This window comes from Agrilus planipennis, unplaced genomic scaffold (assembly GCF_000699045.2).
Source record: "Agrilus planipennis isolate EAB-ADULT unplaced genomic scaffold, Apla_2.0 scaffold541, whole genome shotgun sequence".
Classification (NCBI taxonomy): Eukaryota; Metazoa; Arthropoda; class Insecta; order Coleoptera; family Buprestidae; genus Agrilus; species Agrilus planipennis.
In genome coordinates, this window is record NW_020439210.1 from 1 (window position 1) to 8,323 (window position 8,323).

Sequence of the window (8,323 nt, forward strand, 5' to 3'; positions counted from 1 at the left end):
GATGGAATGGTTTCATTTTTCAAAAGAAAATTTTAATTTTATTTGTTTGATAGATATTTTGTATGGATGTGAAGAAGGAGGTAAATGGAAATCACAATTGAATTGATCAAGTTACATTTATTTGTTCGCATAAATACAATTATGTCAATTTTATTAATTTTTTTCCAATGTACATAGTTTTTACAACTATGAATGTACTTTGAGCAATTGTTTTACAACCTTTATTTACAACTTTTAAACATCATTAAAATTTTTGTAACTCTACCTTCAATTCGACAATATATCACTGAACATATATTTAATATCGAAAGAATCATTACCTTTATCGCCGCAATTATCGTTGCTATAAACAATTGACACCACATTCACTTTTCACTGCACTTCATACTTGACGAAAACATGTAAATGTATTATTGTATAGCAGCTGTCCACGCGGACGCATCGCTCACTCAAGTAGGAGAGAGACAAATGTCGAACGCTGCCGAACGCGGAGGCCGATTGTGCCTGTTTGTCGCTCGTTCCACGCTCTCGCTTGCACTTCAAGCCTTAAACGGAACGCCTCAGAGCGAGGTAACGCCGCATGAGTCATGTTTTTTCGTGCGTGCAGCAGGCTCCATCGAATTATAAGACGTTGTCACGTCAAAAAAATTGACACAGACAATTTGTAAGTATGGAGTGCTAAACAAGATGTGGCAATTCCCTACCCCCTATCGGATGTAACAGAATTCAAAGACGATCAACTACAAACTTTACTGTAGTTACCGAAAAGTAGTATCTATATTTAATTTCATAGATGGTAGTCCAGGATGCTAGGGCATCATTTTAGCATTCTGAGGGACCCTGGTTCGATTCTGGGCTCAGTTGCCCTGGTACAAGTTGTTTTGTTGTTTCCTTGGAACTCATAGGCAAACGCTGGAGCAGTAATAATATTCCATAAATAGTCTTTCACTTCTCTTCTGTCATTTTTTCGTCCGTCCCATGTTTCTCACTCCAACCACCACCCACACATTTCCACAATTCCTCAAGAGAGACCGAAGGGGGCCTTCTACCCTACTATCCATCGTAGTCAGGACGGACTACCCGCCTACCAGCAATAGCAGCTGGTATGAAGAAAACAGCTAAAAGTGAAAATAATCTGAGACAGCGCGCCTTATTGGTTTTAAATCGCTTAAGAATAATTATGTTTCACTCACTTCTTTTGTCTCATCTTTTCGTCCATCTCATGTTTCTCACTTCATCCATCATCACCATCCACGCATTTTCACAATTCCTAAAAGGTGACGAAGAGAGCCTTCTGCCCTACTCTCCAGCGTAGTCCTCCAGCTTAAAGTGAAACGAAGCGCGCCTTGTCGGTTTTAAGTCGCTTGTGAGGCAATCAGGCAATTTTGGTTTATTATAACAGATCTAATCGTAACTTTACACGGTCTGCGATCGTCGAATTTCTGGAAAATTCAAATGAATACTCAAACTACCTTAATAAAACAATATACCTGCCTAGCGATTTACAGCAACTCTGTGGCAAATCTAACCTGTTTATGCTATCGGCAGAGAGTTTTGTTATCACCGGAAATCGTCTACCGGAAACAAAGTGCTTGATTTATTATTTATTACTTTCGTTCCATGAAAATCGCAGATGGTATAAAGCTAGCGAAGCATTATTTCCTAAGCGATTTGAATCCGACAAGATGCGCTACGTCTCACTTGTGACTTTTACTTATTCGGGATTCATTACAATAAAGACATATATTTTAAGCTCTCAAAAGGAAAGACGCTGCGAAGCCATGATTCAATTTATATTTACTGTCCCCGTGGAGCTAGAGTTTCGTCTTATTAATAAGGAGTATATATAAAGGTAAAACCATTCACCATAATATCAATTTACTAGGAAGCATCACAAAGGAAGGATCGCTTTTGATTGCTTCTTTACTGGCAAGTAAATTTTTGTCCATCCTATTTTTTTGCTCTACTCAACTATGAAATTTGCGCAAAAGTACCATATAATTCAAAACCGCGGGGTAGCGCGTTGACGGTTTTTTTATAATACTCATCTTTTACATAAACTTGTTTTGTGTGTGGTCCTCAACCGTAACACATCATTTGCTTTGCTTTCCGGTTTAGAGATTGGAAACTGTCTTTTTCCCAGAGTTTTCGTAGATTAAATAATTATAGATGACGTTAAAATGAAACAGTTTACGAAGCGTCAGATGCGTCAATAATTTGAAAAAATACCATGCTGTATTTAAAACAAAAATTAGGGAGCGGGCGAACAGAAATTGTCAATTTACTTCATTTGCAGCATCTTACCATTTTTGTTCTTCATACTGAACGTTCCCTCATACCATTAGTCTTAATTTTTTGGCGTATGACTTGCTTGAGATATTACTCTCTCAGTATCTTTAAGTGTTTAATCCCGTTTAATAAAGTACGTGATAATGAAATGTTTACAATAAGATAATGTACTTAAAATGAATCTTCTAATTATAATGTGCTTCATTTTTCTATATTTAAATATGTACAAAAAGTATGTTCTGCGTTAAATTCACAAACTAAAGTAACAACGAGATTACTACTTACGACAAAACAGTGCATATTGGTCAGAATTGTGTCGAAACTGTCAGATGCGGATCACGATTTCCTTGTTAGACCACTATAGCGCGTCGCAAATAGTTTCGACAGAACACAGGCCAACTCTACCTGCTGCCTAGAACAGCGTCTTATGAACGACTACAAACGACGTGATGAATGCCATCTACAGTACAATGCTGTATTTAGTGGAATCCAATATGTTCAACAAGGTCCATTTACTTGCTTAACTGAATCCGCTACGAATGATTTGCACAGTGAGCAATGGCCTTAATATAATATTTATGTATCTACAACTTGATAGGAATAGCTTGGCATTTGGATGTTTTACGCTCTCCAAAGCGCGTTGGATGCAATTACTTCTGTGGGTGGGGACAGTCAGTTCGGTTCTGATGCTTTCGTAGAGACATGCCGGTAAAACGTAAACTCGCCTATTATTGTTAGAAAATAAAAACTCCAAAAATTTCAATCACATAGATACCTACCTGTAATTAGAAATGCTTCATTTTTTATTTTATTGACTTTAATAAAATATCTTCCACTTTGAATTTAAACACAAACAACAAAATCAACAATAACAACTAGAATAACAATAAAAAATAACAAGGATAACTGATGGTATTTATTAACTAGTAATGACACTTTTAAAGCATTTCAGATAATTGGACGTCTGCTGTACAGAAACTATACAGAAGGGTTCATTATAAAGTTACATGTTACCTTTTATCCCTTCCCTGAATAGTTTAATTATGTTAAGCTTACATAAATATAAAAGCAACTTCTGATAATACAATAGCAATGTGTTAATAATCTGTATTATTATCATAAGTATACTTCATTTATTTTCTCTAGCGATGTGCCCCTTCCAATATCTTGGATGCGCGCTGGCAAAAGCATAGGTAGGGAGAAAAAAGCTCATTATACTCTTGACTCTTGTTCAATAAACATTATTTTTCATACAGTACCTCCCAAAAGTTTTGTTCAATCATGAATAGTAGTGCGAGTCGAAAACAAGCATTAAAGCCTTTAATATGTCTTCCAATATAAATAAACATCTCGTTGATATTTTCAGTGGTAAATGGTACCAATAACAGCACATTTCAGCAATGCAATTGTAGTGGATAAAGTGGTCAATTTTTCCTTGCAGTACTGTACGAATTATACGCTCCTCGCCGGTTAAGAATTTGGCCGAGAGTTGTCTCCTTCCTTTTCTGGCCTAGTGCTGTTCTTTTTTGCTTTGCGCCGGTCATACTGAAGGTCACATCGCTACAGAAAGTAAACGAAGTATAAATGAGTTTTCGTGTAAATATTACTGATAAAATTAAGACTACCAGGAGTAAATTTACTTGCGGACAGTGTAGGCTCGGTATGAAACAAAGTATGAGTATTGAGGGACAAAGTGCATCACTTTCCTCCCGAATGCGTTTCTTCTGTTTTTTACCCAGTTCTCTCAGAATCTCAGATGCCAAGCTATCTCTGACAAGTAGTACTTATTTTGAAATTAAATTGTTCATGCGTAATCCTATATCCCTCTGTTGAAGCCTTAGATCGTTATTATAATATACAAATATGACAATTCCATTTTTTGAAATGCACCTGAAAAGATTTTAAGACTTTAAATTAAAAAAACTATTTTACACGTATTTCACTTTTTCGATATCGGCAATAACTTTAACTCTATGATAAGATATTTTGTTAAATGTCTTCTACAATTCAATGTAAGTAGTGAAATAACTTAATATTAATTCCTCTTTTAAGTCAAATAGCTCTTTCAAACCACAAGGAAATTCAACCCCGAAGCACCTACAACTATTTTAATTTACTTCAATATTACGTTCTTAATTTCTACTGGGACTGTCGTCGTAATGAAGTCACTCTCCGAACTTTTTAAAACTTTTTATTTTATTTTGTCAGAAGCAAAATTTTATCATTCCAGACGGGCTGCAGGAGCTTATAAGTAATTTAAATATTTAATTAGTGCCTTTAAGTCTACAGAGTAAACCAAACCGTTGATTAATTAAATTGGATCGTTTCTTGCTTTATAAGGTGCGTAATGGTAATCCTTGTCGGAAATACAGATTTCCAAAAACCGGAAAATAATAATAAAAAACGTTATTACTATAGAACGTAAATAATGGTAATAGCTGAAATATATAAACAATTGAATCAGATTGCTATAAAAAATGATTAAATATAAATGGTTTTAGAAAAATGATAAAAAACTCCATTCATATTACCTAACTAGTTCACAATTTACAGGATGTTTCTGAAATAAGTAGCAAGCTTGCAGTAGGTGATAGGGCATTATAAATCAAGAAAATTAAGTAAATGTTTAGTGGTCCGAAAGCCCACCATTATAGTGAAAATACAGGCAAGGGCCAGTCCAACCCTGGTAGGAACACGCAAGGAAAAAAGACATAGCAACACCGCATTCAATCAGCTGCTACTTAGCAGTATCGGCTTTGTATTCCCTTTGTATTATTGTATTCATGTATAGTTTGTTACTTTTTAGATTAGATCACGTCTGATTGACGATGTTTATGTTTACAATCATCCTAGTACATATATTAACGTTTAGGTTTGTATTACCTATGTATGTAGACTGTCGAAGTCATTAGAGGTAGGTTAATGTATCACTGTTATAGGTCAGTGCATTATTATTACATCGACTAATGATTGAACTTCTTGATGAACATTTTCCTAGACGCTGAAATGAATGGATCCTTTATCTTGGTCGGCGCGCATCCCTGATCTAAATCCCTTTGACTTCTGTGTATGGAATTCCATGAAGCAGTGCGTGTATTAAACGCTATTGCAGAACGCTAATGATTTGCACGACCTAGTATGATCGTTGCAAATAAAGTACACCATGCCGGACGTTTTTCGGCGAAATAATTTTTGTTATATACGGACGTATGTGTGTGTATTTAGTGGTGTTGTAATGAATTTGTTCTATTGGGAGGATAGAACTATTGGCGAACCACCCATAAAAAAAGTGACGGACCTTGGCAATATCCCAATGGCGGTTTAGAAATTTACCAATCCAGAGGATATTAATTTACCAATTAAAGTTTGTATAACGTTAACTTTTTCTCTCAATGAACACGTTCGTCCAAATGAAAAAAGTTGTAATGCTGCTTATAATGAACAATCTCTAAAGACGTTTTTAAGTCATTCTGTTAATATCTAAATATAATAACGGTTTTTTATACAAATCTTTGGAAATCCAGAAAAATATCTATCTTAGAGAGTCTGGACATCAAACTTATTCTCCTCCTCTACTTTTGCACAAATTGTAGTACGTAAAGAATAGCTCACATTTTACATTTTTATCTTTGAAGTAACTCCTTCCTTTACGAAATCATATAAAAATTCATTTTTTGGGGTTTCCATTTTTTTTCTATTTTATAGCGAAAGTACACCAATTGTCTCCTAACTATATGTGTAGATATCACTTACCACGTATCTATTATTTTATTTTTGCGAAAATATCTCTACCTGTTACTGAACAATTTTAGTCATATTGCTTACATCATTGCAATATTATCTCGCATGAGCTATTATTTTGCATATTTAAAGAAACCGATAACACCTGGGTTTCAACAGTTTTCCGTAAGTATTTGGGAATGGTTCTTAACAAAGGAAATTGCTCATATGGCAAATACCTTACTAAATAGGTATATGCAAATGACACTACAAAACTAGAAATTATCTGTTTCTGTTAAGTCAGGATAAGTCAGGACAGAAGAAGCAGTATGGATATAAAGCAGAGGATAGCCCAGGTTCGAGTCGCCTTCAATAAAAAGAAGTCACTTCTATGCTCATGAACGGTTTATTTAGACATTTGAAAAAGATTGTTAAAGGTGTATGTTTGGAAAAGGTTAGATGCGTTCGAAATGTGATAGTGTTACAGGCGAATGATGAGGATACCGTCGATAGAAAAGGTTAGAAATGAAGAAATATTAGAAAGAGTAAGAGAATAGAGGACTAAAAAATTGGAGAGAAAGGTTGATAGGACACTTTCTCAGGCATGAAGGTCTAGTCACACACATTAGAGGTAGAAACGGTTAGTAGGGGTAGAGGTACGCCAAATAGTTAAAGATGTGGGTTGTTTTAGTTTTAGGGAAATGCGAAGATTAGCTCAAGATGCGAAAGAGTAGAGGTACGTGTCCAACTGCTCTAAGTACTGAAGACCTTATGATGATGTTTATGAATCATTTGATTTAAAAATGAATCATTTAACTTTTATTTACAAAGCATCTGCTGTGAATAATTTCTATTAAAAAAAATGAAGGAATGCGCGTTCATAGGTCAACAATTAATTGCAGTTTACAAATTAAAGCTAATTTATCTGATATTGTGTTTATAAAATCGCGGAGTCCAACACAGACTTTATTTAAGATTATATCAATGTTCTATTCACACCAATGTGAGTTATGTAATTTTCATTTTCCATTTTCATTAGTTGATTTTATTTTGTATATACACCTTTTTGCTAAAACGGTATTTATTTAAATTGAATCGTTATAATTACGATTCGAAATATGTGGAGCGAATATCTATTTTGAAATGCATGTAGAATAGAGTAAAAGTATAAAAGTGACAGCAAAATATGATCCACACCTATTATTTACAAGTTATTGCGCTATAAAATTGGGTTACAGTTGACATGTATAACTATTTATTTATCACAATAAGCATATAAATCGAATTTTAGATTATCCAAACTAGTCGTCAAACTATTGCACAATTGAATATACAAGTAACTTTAAAATCACATACATCGCAATGCCGCATTAATAATAATCGTATCAGTAATTCCCGCGACTTATTTAATATTCAATATATTACAGCGTTTCAGCTTTTTAAAAAGTTAACATTCATTCAACTCAATTTTTACAAATGTATATTCTTGCACTGCATTTATCCTTATGTAATTTAAAATATGGTTCAGAATATACAACAAATTATAAGGTAATCCTAAAATGTAGCATCGTACTACAGATGGCGTTTACCGCGCCATTTGTGGCATTTTTTAAAACGCACTGTTAAGATAGCAGGTAAAAGTTAGTCTGTGTTCTGTCGGAGCTGTCTCCGACGCGCTGATGAGATCTAGAAAGATCGACATCGCGAACCGCGTCTGGCAGTTTCGACAGAATACAGACCATTTCGAATTATTTTATTCGATTGTGGTAACGTGTCTATCACGTTGAGGTTAGCTACGCCGGGATTCATTTCAGCAAGTAGATATCCATATATTTAAATGGACCTTGTTGGAGCATACGTAATCCTCAAATGTAGCATCGTACTACAGGTGGTGTTTACCGCGCCATTTGTGGTATTTTTTAAAACGCGCTGTTAAGACAGCAGGTCAAAGTTGGTCTGTGTTCTGTCGGAGCCGTCTGCGACGCGCTGATGGGATCCAAAAAGATCGAAATCGCAATCCGCGTCTGGCAGTTTCGAAAGATAACAGATCACTTCGAATAATTTTATTCGATTATGGTAACGTGTCTGTCACGTTGAGGTTAGCTACGCCGGGGTTCGTTTCAGCAAGTAGATATCCACACAAGTGCGGACCTTGTTGGAGCATACGTAATCCTAAAATGTAGCATCGCACTACAGATGGCGTTTACCGCGCCATTTGTGGTATTTTCTAAAACGCGCTGTTAAGACAGCAGGTAAAAGTTGGTCTGTGTTCTGTCGGAGCTGTCTGCGACGCGCTGATGAGATCCAAAAAGAT